Below are 13251 nucleotides of genomic sequence, written 5' to 3'. Positions count from 1 at the left end.
GGGTAGCGGCAGCGACCTTCGAAAACTTCGGGGGCTTCCAGGGAACAATCTACTCCCAGCGAATCTACAAGGCAGCTCAAGCGCTCACCCAGATCATAACGGCATGTGATGCCTCCGTGCCAGACCCCCTCACAGGTCTCCAGGGTGACCAGATGAGGGATGCAACACAACTAGTGACCAAAGCCTTGAAGGAGGCTGGGGATGACAAGATTACAGTCAGACATGCCACAATTTGACCTGCCCAACACCAGGAATGCAGCAGTGCCAAATGGATCCCAAGCTGGAGATCAGAACAGCAGCCTACCTCTTTTAAACACCGAAGCTCTTCTCAGGAAGGTGTACAAACACTGAAGTAACACAAACAATCTCAGGTATCTTAAGGCCTATCGGCTTACAAAAGGGCAAAACTTTTATTTGAGGTTTTATTCTTCCTTCTATAAGTCTACAACTCAGGGTTGCAAAGTTAATTTAACCCCGACTATCAGATTTCTCATGCTCTTATTATTTGTTTTAATGGTTCTGTACTATTTTAATGCTCTCATCCTCAACAAGTTTCATTGACTCTTGTAACTGACTCAGGTGATGCCTTAGTTAACAATGTTTAGTGCTTTTAAAGAGCAAGCAACCGCTGTTATTAAGAAAAAAAAAAAATATATATATATATATACTGTATATATATATATATATATATATATATATTATGTCGGTTCCTTCCGGGTATCCACGTTGTGCGCTGTCATAGTTTTGACCATATATGGTTGAATTTGCGTGGAGAGGGCGGAACACGAGGCGCGTGCACGTCCGCTGTCTTCTACGACATCGTCGGATTTTTCATTGAGGAATCGGCGCAGCAGCGTGTACGCCATGTTTGACAGATCCGAAAAGCGTGTAAATATTCTCGTCGTACGCGGCAGTCCGCCCTTTTCTTGTTTTCGTCGTACGCCCTCTTTTACACGTGAATTTACACGCTATTTGATATATGAGGCCCCTGGCTGGTTAGCTGTCATCACTCGGGCACTCTGTATGGGGAAAGCACGCCTCCGTTTGTGTTCGCTTTTCGCGTTTACCGTTGACAACGGAAGAGAGGGAGGGGCATTATTACAACGCATTTTTGGGCATTATTATTACACGCTTTTAATCGAGAATCGATCGATGTCACCATGGGCCACATACAGTAGGCCTACACTGTAAAAAAACAAAAAAACAAGTAACTTTCAAAAGGGCACTTGCCTTGTCCAGAGGGCAAAGGGCAGGTGCTCTAGCACCACCCCGTGTCTATCTGTGCACATCCCTGCCGTTGTATAATTGTAATTATATAACGGGTAGGTTTGAGCAAGATCTCTGATTGGTCAACTGCCGTGCACTAATCACGATAGAACCACGGCTAGCTGATTAATACATGGCTAGGGCCTCATCACTTAACGTATCGCTACGCCGTTATTTTCTTGCATAGAGTCCAAAAAGATGGATGTGATATCCATGGCAACGTTTACACCGCAGCGCTTGATGTTTACAACTCGCAACAGCTGTTTCGATAACGTTACAAAATGTCTATGGCAAATGAGAGGTGAATAGGTAGATTTCTCTACCTGTTGCTTCACCAAATGATTTGACACATCCCGTCCTCGCAAATCAACTCACAATGAACCAGTGGCGATTTTACATTAGGGGCAGGTGGGGCAGTGCCCCACCAGGTGGGGCGCTGTTGTGCAAGATGCATCTTAGCCTACAACTGTGTTTCGGAAAAATCTAATTTATAATTAATACAAAATAGTGATTCAGTGGTGAAAATAGCATGTATAAATATAATAAACCTGACTGACACTATGTATAGTGCTGTTTTGCAGTAATTCCCTTTGTATGAGTGTGTCACAGACTGCTCTGACTCGGCAGAGGGGCACCGAAGCGTTCTCCCCTACTGTTGCTATAGCGACAATGTGAGCGTGGTCGGGAGTAATGTGAAAAATTATCACGCAGATTTCATTGGGTGGAGGGGCAGAAAAGTCTCTGCCCCTACGAAATCTACCTGGCAACAGGTTTAGCCAGGGAATAATGAAACAACGTTGATCAAAGTTGAACTACTGGGTCATTGTCGATGTCAATCTACGTTAGCCAATGCTGCTAGCTAAAGTTTTGTAGAGATTAAAAGTGTTTTCAGGTGCAACAATGAATAGTGTAGATTATTTGTTGAATGTGCGGTTTAGTACATTGAAACTTGAAGAGAAACTGGAAATAAAACGTTTAGGGCCATACGACCAGAAGAATTGGTGCTGCTTCAGGCTGGAGATAAGGTAACCCGTACCTTCAAACAGGAATGGTTTGAGATAAATAAGTGGCTAACTGCTAGCACCTCGAAAAGTCCGCTGTTCGGTTTCCCTTGTATTCTTTTTGGTGGAAACTGTTTGGGCATCGTCTGGATTCAAAGACATTAAACATCTGTCAGAAAGAACAGCGAAGCATGAAAGCTCTGCGTCCCATCTGAACTGTGCTATGAAGCTGGGTTTACTGGGGCAGCTCAACGTCCAGGCACAACGAGATGATGCGTTTCGCCGTTCCATCGCGGAGCACAACAAACAGACCGAGGAGAATCGGTATGTTCTGGGGAGGCTGATCACTTTTATTGGGAAGTGTGAAATGGGTTTGCGTGGTCACGACGAGTCAGCGAACTCACTGAACCCAGGCATTTTTCGGTGCATTTTTGAGACGATGTGTGAGGGGGACTAATGTGGACAGTGCGCCTTCACTCTAGTAGACTATTTGGCTGTGATATACAGTAAGTGGAGTACTAATAGGTTATGCGTAGTGCCCAGGTCTGATGGGTGCACACTTGTCACTTTCAGAACCCTGGACCGGGCATGCGCTCTCTTATGGGTCTAATTAGCCTACTCTGCGTGTGTTAATGTGTCGTTATCTTTGTGTGTTGTAGCCTCTGCTCTGATGTACCTACCGTAGACTAATTCGCTACCTTTAGTTCTTGTGATGGTGACATAATATAAAACTGCCCCTCCAGAAATGCCATGCTAAAATCGCCACTGCAATGAACGTAAGATACGACTGACAGTGATATACCATGACATGAAAACAAACAATACTTTTGGAGTTGAGGACAATCAGGTGTCTGGCTATCATACATAGTTTGTTGGCAACTAGGTTTGACAGCTGGACAATATATATGTTGCACAGCAAATATGCAGTAGCCTACACTTCGCTCGTTGCTATCTAGCAATATCAGGTAGCTACAGTCATAGATATATGGGTACAGTAGGCTATGGAATTAGCTAGTTTGGGTTGCTAGGCTCATTGTTTGGTTGCTAGGTCGTATCCAGGGTTGAGAGACATTGCTGAAAGAAAAGGTATACCATTAAGCTCCAGTGCTTACCAAAATATTGGATGATATTCAAAATAGCCACATGAAGTAGGCACAATTCAGGTTTGCCAGTTGGAATCGTGTATCGGGCCCGCTTCAATAAAGCCTAAAAACCTGTCCTTCCCCTCAGTGTGAAACAGCAGTCCAGTGAATACAGGGAGGTCTGGCCAATTATCAGGGGAATAACAGAGAGTGACCACAGCCCAAACGCATAAAGGCTCCAGTCAGCAGTGTTGTAATTGCTTTTCACACAGCAAATTTGCTTTTTTTCTCCTTGCCGGTTAATGAAATCAAACCAAAACATTCTTCACACAATCAGAACGTTCACAGAGGACCAAAAATGTCACTGGGTCCCAGAATTCTTTCATTTAATCTGAGAAAACACTCGGGAGAGAGAAAGAAATGGGTGTGGATTGATTGACAGGGTTCCATTACAAAGGCTCATCGGAGCACCCGTCTGCAATGATCGGAGGCAGGCGTCGCGGGGGAAATCTGATTTGTGTGGAGATCGCACTCTAGTCACGCAGATGCAACATGATCTCACACAGCCATACTCTTACTGCGAGTGTCCACAGACGTGCTGTAGCAGCAGTAGCTTTATGTTACCTAATGTGACGAATTGAACTACATCTTTCCATACTGTATGCATCGGTTTAGATTGGAAGTAGGTGCAGTTCGTAGTGGAATTTGGGGATCTTCTAAAGACCCGGGTCAATGCTTTTTTATGACTATAACTTTTATGGTCTGTATGCCCCAGTGACCAGGGACATTTTCCTTGACACCTGTGTTCATTTCTCTCCAGACTGTGGTGGGGTCCCACCGTCTGCACAACTAGGCTGCAGCCAGGCAAGAGTACAGTAGATAGGGCCAGGGAGTTAACACAAACTTTCTTAAAGGACAGTCAGGCTTCGCAAATCACTCTATGGGGTTGGAGGGAGGGATGGAGAGAGTGAGAGGAGAGGATGGCTGTGTTATGTGGCTGGCTCAGCAGACAAGTGGTACAGAGCAGACCTGCAGCTGCTGATGGACTATAACCGTAATGAAAAATATCACTGGGTGTTTCTAATGTCTCTTCATTATACAATGAAAGTGGAAGGAGAAGAATGGTTTACGCTTACTTTGTGAAGGCTCCCATTAAACTCATGGAGAATGCTGTATGTACACTATTAAAGCCATAGGAATACAGTAGGCTTTATCACGCCTTGGCTTGTGTAAGAACTTTCATAGTAAAGATCTTGTACTATGTACAGTAAGAGACACACAACACATGAACATATTCTATAAGTGTCTTGTATCATTTTCATGAGGGTTATTGTGTTTCACAAATCCGTCTTGCAACATGACATAATTCCAATACTTAGAATAAATGACTTATACATGCGGCTCTTCGTCTGACACATGACTACGGAATGCCATACATTAGTGACATGAAGACATAAAAACCACAAAGACCACCCTGTGCACACACACACGCACACACACATATGCACATGCGCACACACACGTACACACACATACACACACAGAAAAACTCAGATGTACTGCATTTACATGCAATTCAAACATTTCAGGAGAGCGCTACAGCAGCAGTGACTCTCTGGACGCGCCTTCAATAAGAAAGGCAGAGAATCAGGAAATTGACATTTCCCTCTGCTGCTACACAGAAGGCAGTCGGCCCAGTGTGTTTCCATACTGACCCCAGTGCCAGAGACTCCAGGCAAAGTGCACGTGAATGGGGAAACGAGATGCCTCGTTCTGACCTGGCAGTGGTCTGTCAGGTACATCCTCGTACTGTACATTACTGCCAAATTTCCCCCTAGGGGAATCCTTAAAGCATCCATCCATCCATCCATCCATCCATCCATCATCCATCCATCCATCCATCCATCCATCCATCCATCCATCCATCCATCCATCCATCCATCCATCCAATCCAATCCAATCCAATCCAACACAGCAGAGTCCACCTGGACAGGTGTGCTGCTTGAATCAACATTGATGATATCTGCCTGACTAAAGCTTGGAGAGCTTGGCTTTAAAGAGAAACACAAACACTTTCATACTTTAAAGCTGCATTAGATAACTTTTTTATAGTTAGGGTTTTCTGTTAATAGTTTATGAATTGGCCTTAGAAAATTTTCGTGTCATGAGACCCTGTGAATTTAGTATTTTATTTTAGAATTTCAGTGTACTGCTAGAATACTGTACTGCTAGTATACTTTTTTTTATCAAGACCAAGGTGCCCAGTTATCTCATGCAGCTTTAAGGTTTAGCATTTGTGAAATGGCATTAGTAGTTTTGTTATTTTGTACTGTAAAGGTACCAGGGACATGGATGATGGACATAGATGGTTACATGCAGGCGTTTGTCTAGTCTGCTAATTTGAATAGACCTTTCCGACCTGTCAGTTACGTGGAGAATAATAACCAATAGGTTGCTTGATTTCTTAAGCCTCTGATGTCCCACAAACAAAGTTTGTCCCGTGTTGTGTTCATAGATTACACATTAGTTTGAAGAAAATGGTTCTTAAAACAGAGAAAACCGGCCTGCAGGCTGCTGTACTATAATGTTATAAGAAAACAAGCTGTACGATACTCCACACCTCCCTCCACAAATCAGCAGTGCCGACACAAAAAGCTACCAAGCTAGTAACGTTAGGTGCTTGTTATACAACGGTTAGAGATGGTTCTTGATTCTGATTGGCTGGAAGCTGTGTTAAAATACTTTGTAACACACACCTGGGACCGCATATCATTCCATTTTCAGTATTAATGCGCCTCCCATTTGATCCAATGCATTGTAGTTGTTGTTGTTGCTTGGCAACCCTTTTGTTAGGGGAATTATTTTGCTCGGCGGAATTGAGGGAATGATGCTTCGTTTTGAATAAATGTTAATGTTTAATAAATGTTGATTCTGATTGGTTGGGGTGTGGATTCTTTCTCGACAAACACACGGCTAGAGCCTCAAAACAGTTTTCACAAATCACAAATGAATGCGCTTGTTTCACATCTCAGCATTACACTGAGCAGCTTTACAACTGTAAATATGTCACTTTAGTACGTTTTAATATTTTTCAGTCGAGAAAGTAACCATGTAGATTCCCAGTATGTGGTCAGTTCCTAATTATATGCCGCGACTTTTTCGGAGTTCCCTGTCTGGCAGAGTCTGAGCATGTCTGGTCCACTTCAGCCGAGTGCGCTTGCATCAAACACCATGGGGCGAATTCACTAAAGCGGAATTGCGGCCGTTAATTGCACCATTACATTGCGCGTCAGTTGCTCCAGCTATGTGCTCCGTTTTAAAATCCTATTCACTAAAGACATTGCGCTAATAATATCCCAGCGCAAACACGCCCATTCGGTGTTTGCGGCTGAGTGCAATTTGCTGCTGATATAGGAAATGACTATAAATACTGCGCATACAACTCGAATGCATATCATTGGACGATGGCAGACAGAAAAAGAAAGATACGATTTTCAGACACCGAACTTGAAGGCCTCACGGACGAGGTTCAAAAACATGTCTCACAGCTTTCCGCAAAAAATATCACGACTGCAGCCAAAAATCATATTTGGGGTTTAATTTCCCAATCAGTCAGTGCCATTGGTGTGTAAACGCGGAAGACTGCAAACGGAGGCGGAATGATTTGAAAAGACGAACAAAGGAAAAATTTTCATTTTATGTTATGCAAGTTGCAGCACGATGATCTGGCATACTTTTGGGGGAGTTTATAACATTGCTCCACCGGTACGATCTTGGCATCTAAACGGCTTTTCAGGATTCCAAATGTGCACTCAATCACACCGCGCGTCCTGATGTGAGCCCGGTTGTACGCCGCCTCTCCAACGTTGGAAGGATTACGCACGGGAGTCATCATCCATGGCTGAAGATGATACCTGCCGTCTGCAGAGCGCGCGCTGAAGTGGAAGGCCGTGGTGTGCGCGCTGCGGGAACGGTGGTGGGAGCTGGAGAGCGCCCAGGCGGAGGCGGAGCCGTAACACCATTCAAATAAAAAAAATATTGTGTAGGCTATGTTTTTATTTATTTATACCTATATCGGCCGCCAGCCGTTTAATGAACAGCTATAGGGAATGCGCATTTTCGCGTATAGACTATTAAACGCACAGTTTCGCGATATGTAGGCTATTATAAATAAGTATTATTCATTGGGGGAGCTTGGACTCGCTGGGGACTGGTGAGAGACGCATAGTCTACAGAGCCTCCCCAGACGCGACTTCCCTACTAACACAGTGGGTTGCAGCAACGTTGCACATAAGTTGTACTTAGGTAAGTTGCAACGTTACCATCAGGCGATGTTGTGACAACGTCCATCTAAGGTCGAAAATAACTTTACCATCCTAAGTCTAATTAGACTTTTCTGCAACGTTGCAGAAACATTTGCAATATGGGTCCCTGCAACGTCATTAAATAAACGTTGCAGTGACGTTGGATTAAAGTCCTATTAGGCTAGCATTAGGATTGCTATCGGGCTATCCCGTGACGTCACTGCTTGCTGGTTCACAGTTAAAGTAAGCAGGATTCTTTGCCAAACTGCTCCTGTCTTTTTAAAAAAAAAAAAAATATCGCTTATATCCTTCATATTGTACTGTATGTTGAGGTTAATATTGATCTTAGAAATGTTATTGATTGTATATTTCCCTGTTTGTTATAAATTGAATGCTTTTTCATTAATTAAAAAAAAGTCTTACTTTTCGGTGTCGACCAAGATATCATTTTTCAAAAGACGTGTCGAGAAAACCCATTCATTCTCTCGGCATTATGGAACGCTTCCACTAGGGGGCGATGAGATCACTTTCCCTCCCTATACATGGGTTCGCCGCCTACGTCACAGCAGAGCGAGCACGCAGCCTCGGTAAAAAGGAACGAGCGAACGAGGAACGAACTCGCTAGCCACAGTAGCTACGTTTCGTGTAGCTAATTATGCCTCAAAGCTGCTGTGCTGTGAACTGTACAAACATAAAAGAACAAGATGATGGCCTCAGATTCTTCAGCATCCCCTCGAGATGTCCCCCTTTTCAGAGGAACCACCGAAAGCTGTGGTTTAAAGCCATAAAGAGAGCAGATTGGGGACCAACAACACCACAGTGTGGTCCGCACTTCAGATCTGGTAAGTTATACCAGTTACCTCGGGGGTTTTTTCCTCATCAAATTACATTGATTTGACTGTTGGTTTAGCTATTTATTTGTTTACTTACCGGTAATAATTTAAGTAAACAGAAGTAACTCATAACCTGCACGCTAAACTAAGTTCAGGAATTGGAAGCCTAATGATAGCTAGCTAACGTTAGCTAACGCTAGCTAGCACGCTAGCACGCTACCACGCTAGCACGCTACCACGCTACCACGCTAGCACGCTACCACGCTAGCACGCTACCACGCTAGCACGCTACCACGCAATCTAAAATGGCCGCTGGACTGAGGGAAATGTTTGTTTGCCACATTAGTAGTATCGGTGTGTATTGTTGGAGTTCGAGTCAAAAACAGGCGTTCCTGTTAAAACTGCGAGTAGTAACGCGTGATTCACGGGCCTTATACATTTATTCTGTGCACTGCAGTGGCTAATGCCTAAACTAGCTTCATGTTTCCCACACGATTGATTGATGATTGACCGCCATTGACCGCATCTGTCCTGGGCCGGCAGAGAATCAAAAAAAAAGAATAGAATAGTGGCGTGTCACTAATTACTTATCGGCTGTAATGACTTGTTGAATTGTTGTTTTAGTCGCTTCTTCCCCTCTGCCTACTTTCCCATAGGGTCCTTGTGTGTTTATAAACTTAATATTTTTTTGTTTATTGGGCAGACTATTGCAGTGTGGAGTTTCTGGGGGAGGACACTGTCGGTTGTCCCAGTATCCTGGCTCTCCAAAAAGGATGGGGTAAGAACATGTTTGTGTGATTGGTGTGCTACTTTTCAATTGTACAGGGAAGCGGCTACTAATGGTTTCACTCACAGTTGCAGATGTGTTCCTGGCCAATGAATGAGTCAGCCAACGGATAAAGAGCTGTGTGGAACCTAACCCTGGCTGGGCGCTCCACAGAGTCCGGGTTTTCCCAAAGTCCACAACTGGTACTGTTTGCATTTTAAGCTATTAAAAAATACTGATGGGGGTGGGGGGAAGATCATGACTCATTATTCTGAGGAAAAAAGGATGGCTGAAATGTATTGATTATGGTACTTTATGCACACAGATCATTACGAAGGTGCCAGGCTCATGGCAAAAGTCTTTGAGCAGCAGTCGTCAATGGACGAGTGCCAAGACGTTCGAAAGAGACGGCGCAACACACGCTATCACTCCAGTGACGAAGGTAATATGCTAAAGTGCATTCAACAGTCCCAAAAGAGTAGTACTTTTGAAATCGAGTAATCTGAGCTAATTTACTGATATTCCACTACATATTCCAAGCCCCGGGCAGCCATTGGTCCCCACTATGCAGGCCAAAGACCAGGTGCCAGGTGCCGGAGTTGAAAGGCCTCTGCCAGCGGTCCAGTACAATCCACGTGTGCTGTACAATCCAGGTATGCATGTTTGTGTTGAAATGAAATGTCTATGCCTACTGCACACTGATAGTTGGACTATTTTTTATTTATTTTGAATACCATTTTACTCATCTTGCAGATTTTCCAAGCTTGTCCCATATGGGCGAGCGGAGCCCAGGCCCCATGTATAGCATGCAGGGATATATTTTGAGTTTCATTTAGTTTTATGTCAATGTACTTATAGCCACATCTGTGTTTATCTAGATTTCCAGAGGTCTGTACATCAGCAGTTCTCAGAGATGCGGGAGCAACTCCGTGAGCTTGCACGGACTGTGAGGGAACTGGCCCAGAGCATGCGGCCTGTGGAGTCTGGAGCCCAGGGAGAAGTGCTGGATGTACTGAACCCTGCCCAAACGGACGAGGAGCTGCAGGGCTGTGAGGCCAGGTTGAAGGACCGGGAACATCAGAGGAAGATGGTGAGTGTCTGCAGGGCAGAACTTTGTCTTATTTTTGCAGTGCAGGGAAGGGTACAGTAAATGACTGTCTTTGTTTTGCAGACACAATACCTAGGTGCCATTGGTGGCAGAGACTTGGCGGACACAGTCCGGCGGGTGCTGTCAGCTGTAGCCACACATGCGGTGTGGAGCGCCTACAGTGTGCACGGGAAGAAGGGGAAGAAGCCACTGAAGAGTATGACACTCTTCAATGTTCTAACACGTAAGAAATGGTTCATATTTTGAATATTTTTTAATACATTGTCTTTGTTCCATGACCGATGTGAATTGAAACCATTACCTTTCTTGATAACTTAAAGGTGCAGTGATGGTCTCCATGCCAAAGGCTACGATGGCGGAGGTGGCCGCCCAGCTGCAGGAGACATTGAAACATGCCCCTGCTAAATGCAGAAGGGTAAGTGATGTCTTTTTTTTTGGTTTCTCCTACCCAGTGACACTGCATGGTTCCAAAGATTGTGTACCACTTTTTTGTGCATGTATGTGCGTTGTGTATTTACGGCCATTTCATTGTGTCTTTAGGTATCTGCAGAAGTCCGCCTGAGCACAGCCCATCCAAGAACAGTCCATCTGAGCACTCCCCAGCATTCTGATGAGGAAGACTTCCCTTCCTAGCTGCCCCCCAGCCCATCTGACACCCACCCGCAGCCCATCTGAGCACAGCAACCCACCCCCCCCCCAGCCTATCTGAGCACAGCCTGCCATTTTTTGTAAATACTTTTTTGTAAATAACTGTTTTTTTTGTTTTTTTTAATACTTTTTGTTTTTAAAATTGTTTATCATTTGTAGGCTAGATATTGTGTACTTTTTTTAATAAAATAAATTGTTCTTGACTGAATGGTGTTGTGTCATAACTTTTGTCCCATAATTTTGCTTGCTGCATTGACTATGACATTAATAGGCTCTTTGCACAAGCTCCACTACTTCCTGACACTCTACAGGCGTATTTCTTTCCTGGCCTATACTAGTGGATGGAAGTGATTGATCAGGTGTGCTGCACACCGGATTCATGGCAATTGCTATCCAATAGTATAGGACGGTAAAGAAATATGCCTGTAGAGTTTCAGGAAGTAGTGGCGCTTGTGCAAGGAGCAGATTTGTTTTGTAATGCAAATTATAAATGTAGCCAACGGAAGTGTAGACCACGTTGCAGCAACGTAACAAAGTAATATATAAACGTGTATACAACGTTGCAGCAATATACATCGAAATCATCGCGGAAATCACAACGTTGTGTGGACATTGCAGGCACGTTGCAGACACGTTGGACCTGCACGTTGCAGCAACTTGTGTGCAGATACCGCGTTTGCGTTGCATGCACGTTTAACTTGACGTTGAGTGGACCATACCAAAGTCTAAATTGCACGTTTCTGCAACATTGCTGCAACCTGATTGTGTTAGTAGGGTTCATCCTCCAGTTGGCTGAAGGGCTGCGCGCTCTGGCGTTCAAACAGCCACCAGCGGCGCCCCGCAGTGTCCACAGAAGAATACCCCCACCAAAATACCTGCATTGTGAAGACAAGCTGCAGCAAGAACAGAACTGTCTACCAATGCACGAAGTGCACCAAAGCTGTCTGTGACAGTTGCACTGCCAAGGTGCAGATGTGCGAAGTGTATTTGAGCTGCCGCCTCAACCACGCGTACAGAGCGCATCAACTCGTGTATAGCCTACAACTAGTAGGCTAGTCCATAGCCAATAAAACGGCTTATTGTTTTATTCATATATCAACTAGATAATTAGATAATTATTAATTTTATTAGATAATTATTAAACATCAAAGTTCTATGCTGCATCTGTAGTAATCACAAGACGTATAGGCCTAGCCTACGTAAAAAGCAATGCATTCTCATATATTAGCTTATATAATTATTAATTAGATAATTATAATGTACCTACGTTCTATGCTACATCTGTACAGTAGGCTACTGTTTTGTTTGGATCCTTGGCCAAAATCGTGTTCTTGTAGCCGTTTCATAGATTTTTTTCCTTTTGTGAAGTGTAGGCTATACTATTCTTGTTAAAGTGCGAAGATAACATTTTGTTGTGTTATTTTATTGCCATATAGCCTAGTCATTTTGTGAGTAGTATGAATGGACAACATTAAGCCTTGAGTTGTACAGTACAATCCTAAGACCGTATACCGTAAAAAACGATGCGTTCTTACGGTAAGTCCATTGAACGGCTAGCTGGCAGATAAAGTTATATAGTGAGCCGCGGTGGTTCTAGTGTTAAATCAAGAAGTGACCTTCTTCTAAATATTATCTCACGAACAACATGCCTGGCATTGCGATGCCGAATTCGCCTCGCCACAATCACTGCTGGCATGATCAGCGGAAAGGCTGGCCATTACACACCCCTTGCGCTTAAATACCACCACGTCTCTGAAAACGGAATTAATTTCACTTTAACTGCGTGAAGCAATTGGCACTGATCTTTGTGAATTGGGCGGATTTTGCAATAATGTTCATTTGCATAGAAAGGGGAACATTCTCCGCCCATATTACCTAATTTAAATATCCGCTAATAACACCGGCGCAGAGAAACGCTATGAGGAAGGCAACGCAGTTAACACCGTATTTCACCCTTTGCGAGGGCTTTGTGAATAGCAAAGATTATTTTTGACTTATTTGCACAGGCTTTGCGTCAGGAAAATCTGCGCAATCCTTTAGTGAATTCGCCATGTTTTGCACTTGACTGAAGCACATTATTCTCCTGTGATTACGTACGCAATATTATTCTTTTGGCGATTATTATTTTTCCAAGACAGAGATAGAAATGCAGATATGTATGTGAAGAGGCAATTGCTGGATTCTAATACCTTGTTTCTTCACTTATAATGACACATCCCGTCCTCGCAATTCAACTCGCAATG

This window comes from Borostomias antarcticus (assembly GCF_949987555.1).
Source record: "Borostomias antarcticus genome assembly, chromosome: 9".
Lineage (NCBI taxonomy): Eukaryota > Metazoa > Chordata > Actinopteri > Stomiiformes > Stomiidae > Borostomias > Borostomias antarcticus.
Note: the sequence above shows the minus strand (reverse complement) of the source record.